We start from the raw sequence: 6000 nt of genomic DNA on the forward strand, positions 1-6000 counted from the left end.
AGCTTAGTGACTTATTTGCGTTAAAAACAATAAATAATAAGTGTTTAAAGTACGCTAGGCACCTCCAAAATTCACCACAGAATTACCCCTATATGTAACACGATGTAACTTTATTATAATTTAATATTATCAGTATAACTTTTGTACCATTTAAAAGAAGAAGGGCAAAATAAACCAGTAATAATTTTTTTTTTAATTTCCATTTTACGAAAATAAGGAAATTGCAAGCCGAAAATCGTGTTTACATAATTGGCGCTTTAAAATAACGTTCCCTTTAGTAAGCATTTCGAACGTGAAAACATATCCGTGTTTAATAAATCTAGCAAAAATCAACTCATGGTCAGATTTTCGTGAAATATTCGATACTTTTCCATTTTAGAATGAAATTACATATAAAATGCAGTTTCCGTAAAATATATGAAATGAACTATTTTTAGTGCGCCCCCGCCTATTTTTATTTTTTCTAAATTTGAACAAAATATATTTAAATTGATCGAAATTTCTATTTATTATGAAACATAAAAGTTCCAGCAAGTAAAAAAAATGTCTACTTTTTAAAAGTTTAAATACACGTACGAACAATAACTTACCTTGAAGTTGCAATTAAAAAATTGACATAAATTTAATATCATCATGTTTTTTTAATAACGTTTTTTTCCTAATTAATATATACTATTATCAGTTGAATTTCCACTGTCATATCTAATTTGTTTCTTTTTACCAAATAAGTAACCGGTAATTAACCAAAGTAATTAACCAAATGAACAGCCGTACATATTTTGTAAAATCGTATCTCATATTAACTTAACAAATGTTTATAAATCCTTAAACTGTGTAAATCTTAAAACAACACAATTATAATAAAGATTAATTATTAATTACAGTTTGAAGAAGATAAACAAAGGTTACAAAAGTCATTAAATCACTTTTGTTGGTCTCTACTTCGTATAGTTAATACAAGTCTGACGTCACGGGATTGTATGCTCCATTCTTCACAAGCGTTTAACAATGCTTAAAGTATGCACAAAATAATAACAAAACAGATAATAATAGTTATTACCTATGCGAGTCCTACGAAAAAAAAAAGGGAAATTGAAGCAACCATGTAACAAAAATTAAAATAGCACCTACTACCCACAGAAAACAAAGCAGACTCAAACGTGTAACGCTTAGATGAAAAGTCAGTGTAAAAAAAAATGAGATAACGGTTTTGCCGACTGGGTCGCCGTTAACTTAGGAATTTCTTGTTTCGGAAGAAACGTTTTTAAAACGTGTGTATCGCTGAAATTAGTTCAAACAAACTATTATACTCTCTCTCTCTCTCTCTCTCTCATACATTCTCTCTATCTTTGTTATACATAAGTATTCAGTACTGAATTAATATTACAATCGAAATGTTAGCGTTTATAAAGTAATGTACGCACAAATACGTGTTGTTTGTAGTGGCCGCTCCTCTCCCTCTATCTGTTCTTACCACTCTCTGTTTTGGAAAGTAGTGGTGAAGGGAGTAAGGATAACGCGAAACGAGCAAGCATCTAAGCGACTGGGCTAACGGAACTAGCTTTGCAGAGTGCAGTTGATAAACGAATTGGTAGAGAGTGGGAGAGAGTGAGAGAGAGGGGAAAGCCAGTAATGACAGAAGCAATGGTTTAATATAATATAGGAAAAGTCCTGAAATGGAAAGCTAATGTAGATAATTTTTTAAAAAATAAATAAAAATGAATGGATATGTAAATAAATGGAGGCACAATTTGTAATGTAAAACCGTTTGTTTAATGATGGAAGATGCAAATATCAGAATAGAAGAATGTCTACGTAGCACCCAATCAGCAGTGCCGGATTTCGGGAAGGGAGAAATTATTAATTAGTAATAGGAAAGTGTAAATGTTATTGTATCTATATGAGGATATTAATCAAATAAGAGTGGCGCAAAGCCAGCAGAGTAGGAATATGTGGAGATGGCGCCGGTGTCTAGTGAGAGTGGTGGTAGTACAGAATAGGTAGGGAGAAAAAATGAACTACTTCCTCTGTAGATGTTGAGATTGTGATCGTGACACTCCGTGAAAATAACGTAACATTTTTATCCCACAACTAGATGTGTATGTGATGTCGTTCTAAAGTTACATAATAGGCTAGACATAAATGCGCATATGCCATGTGTGGTTGCAAACTTAATGTAGTTTGGTCCAGAGGGAAAAACTGCACCTCATTTATTATATATATCGGGATTAACATTTTTAAAGGAACTTCATTGTAAGTTTTTTGGGGGGAATGTAAAAAAAACGTTTGGAAGTTTTTGAAATTGTAAAAATCTTTGGAAGTTTAAAAATTGTTTTTCCTCAGGGCATTGTTGTAGAACATGGAGTTTTGATCGAATGTTTTCTTATCTACAGATAAATTCTATTAAAGATCGATGGTATTATGGATTTAATGATTGAATGGTAGTGATTGGAGAACTTATCAATGTATAAAAGTGTAATGATAAGGGTTGTAGTTTTTCCGAATAAAGATTCAATGAAATATCTAAGAAGTTAAAGGTTTTCTTATTAGGTTCAATTGTTATAGCGAGTCCAAAATTATTAATTAATTTATAATTTAATTTAATTTTGTGAATGACCTTGGTATTATAAGTTTATATATGTTTTAATTAATGGTAATATGCCTATAATATTTTAATGTCCATTTTAATCATTATTATTATTATATTACTATTATATTCACTGTAACTTATTAGATTGGTGTGAAAAAAATGTTTTTTGACGTTCAACTTCAAAAGATCATAACTTCTTTCATAATAAACTTTATTGATCAAAATAAGAAACGTCATTAGAATCGACACATTTTTGCCAACGAGAAACACATTTATTTATCCCATTAGCATAGAAATCCGGACTTCTAGAAGCGTTGAATTCATTGAAGGCCGATTCGGCATCATCTCGGCTTTTGAAACATTTTTAGGATAGGAAGTTGTCAAGATGCTTGAAAAAGTGATAATCGGTGGGCGAGAGGTTTGGTGAATATGGCGGATGAGGTAAAGTCTCATAGCCCAATTCGTTCAGCTTCTCCAGGGTCAGTTGAGCAACATTCGGGCGAGCGTTGTCATGGAGGAGAATTGGTCCCTTCATGCTGGCCAATCTCAGACACATATGATAGAGCTTCTGTCATTTCATCAATTTGTTAGCAGGTAGTACTTCTCCGCCATAATCGTTTTGCCTGGATTCAAGAAGCTGTTATGGATGAGACCAGCTACAGACCACCAAACAGTCGCCATACCTTGTTTTAGTGCAAAGGAAAGTGTTGTGGAGCTTCTCCGGCATCCAACCACTGTGCCGAACATCACCGGTATTCATAGAGGATCCACCTCTCATCACACGTTACAATCCATTTGAGAAATGGATCGTTTTGGTTGTGCAAAAAGAGTATAGAAGATACCTCAAAATGGCGATTTTTTATTATCATTCAATTCATATGGCACCCATTTATCCAAATTTTTGATTTCTCTATTTGCTTTAAATGGTGAACGACTGTTGAGTGATCGACTTCGAGTTCAACAGCAAGTTCTCATGTGATTTAGCACGGATCGGCTTCAATTAAGGCTTTCAAATGTTTGTTATCAACCACAGTCGGCTGGCTGTGACCGTCTTAATCTTCGAGGTTTTTGTCACCATTGTGAAATTTCTTGAACTACCGTTGTGCCACACGTTCGTTAGTGGTACCTGGGCCAAACGCATCATTATATCATGAACTGCCTTGGCAGCTTTTCGGCCTAATGTGAACTGGAACAAGAAAATCATGTGGATTTGAAATTTGTCCATGCTGTCGAAAAGCCTGTAAAAAAATGAATGAAGAGATTGAGAACAGTAACAAATAACACGATTCAGTAGGTGTGTCAGAAATTTCGTGAAAAATAGTGAATAATTCCACCCCGACTTTCCAAGCTTATAACTCCTCGAAAAATGTAATTCAAGCTCTAATTTTGTTTTCAATTTAAGGAGCAAGGACCAAGGTTTCATAAAAAAAGCAAAAAAACAAACAAACAAACAACGTGGTTTTTTTTAAAAAGGTTTTAAACTTCGGACTTTACAGGTAAATTTCTAAAAAACACTACTTTTTTGTTTTAATTTGAATATATTATTTATTGACCTTTTCTCTTCAATTTGTGATATATAACACTTTGATGAGTAAATTATTTACTTTTTAATAGACATTTCAAAATGAGAGGCGTGAATTATTCGACCCCCTGTCTTTCCAAGCTTATAACTACTCGAAAAATGTAATTCAAGCTCTAATTTTTTTCAATTAAACGAGCAAGCACCAAGGTTTCATAAAAAAAACAAAAGAAAAACAAACAACGTGGTTTATAAAAAAAGGTTTTAAACTTCGAACTTTAAAGGTAAATTTCTAAAAAACACTACTTTTTGTTTTAAATTTTATTTATTGGCCTTTTCTCTTCAATTTGTGATATATAAAACTTTGGTGCGTAAATTAATTATTTACTTTTTAATAGACACTTGAAAATGGGGGGGGGCGTGAATTTAAAAAGAAAACGTTTGTCTAAAATATTATATTAGGTTTATTGGAAAGAGCATAAAATTTCACATTGACCCTGAAAATATTGTAAAAATAGAATCAATAGAAAATTTTTTTATGTGTCCATAAGTATTAATTATAGTGTGCTTTAATTATTACATTTATAAATAATAGTTAACATTTAATGTTTGTATTTATTTCATAACTATGAAAGATAATCTTCCCAGCAATGTACATACATAGAGGCAAGGAGGTTTGTGATTTTTCGTTTGGGAGAAGGAGAATTTTAGGTAATAATGTCCACACAAAAACACTGAAATAAATGTAATATCTTATAAAATCAGATGTAGTTGTAAACAAAATAATTTTTCTATGTATTATTTTTTAAAAAGATCAGCGTTTGATTCGAACAGTAAGCAAATATTTTGTGTCAAACACAGCTTTAGATTTGAATAGTAATTAAAAATCTAAATTTATTTGAAAAGAATAAAAATATATAAATAAAAATGAACATTTAAACCTTCATATTATTTCATAACTGAGGACAAACATCTTTGCGTCAACCTTCCTATAGAGAGACGATGAGTTTTGCATTTAATTTTTAATTTTGTTGGGGGAGTTTTAAACAATGATACATATAAATAATTCTTGAAAGGAACTATAATTTTAAAGAATCGAATGTACTTGCAAATAAAATAATTTTTCTATGTATTATTCTTAAAAATAGGATTAAAGCCACAATGTTATCTGGATAACTAAGGAAATCCTACTTTCTATGGAAACTCGCTTGTTTTATAAATTATGCCGCAGTTACAAATCTAGTTTCCATGGAAATTGTTCAGATAATTATTTGATACTATAATGAATATGATGCATATGCACCCTTCTCGGTTTCCTCACCATATATGTAAAAGGTTGTAGCTGTAAAATGTATATGTTTTGTTCATTGTTGTAATTCAGTTGGTTAATGGATCCATCGACAAGTTTGCTTCAACAAAACAGTAGAATGATTTTAGTTGGTGGGGTGCAGCATCACTCAAAGAATAACAGGCTAAGTTTTGGGGGCAATTCCGATCCAAATATTTTTTAAAAACTCTTTTTATGATTATTGTTTTTAGAGCAATCGACGAAGGGACTTATCTACCTTCTCACATCATCTAATATTTGCTGGCAACATAAATGTTTTTAATTATTATTGTGGTTTCAGTTTAAAAAGGCTGCATAACTAGTTTCGCATATGAAGCTATTTATAAACTAAATTGATCACTTCTTAAAAAAAAAGGAAAATAAAATAAAAATGATATGAAGTAGAATTAATTTTAATAAGTCCTGACAATAACATGAAATACGTGTTGTTTATACAACAAAGTTGCTTTCAAAAATAAGGATGAATCGGATCATGACTCGGTGTCCAACATGGTTTAGGAAACAAAACATCATTTCTGTCAACCCAGAACCCCAGCAGCATCT

This window comes from Euprymna scolopes, chromosome 17, assembly GCF_053919585.1.
Source record: "Euprymna scolopes isolate OS-2025 chromosome 17, ASM5391958v1, whole genome shotgun sequence".
In the NCBI taxonomy this organism is placed as follows: Eukaryota; Metazoa; Mollusca; class Cephalopoda; order Sepiida; family Sepiolidae; genus Euprymna; species Euprymna scolopes.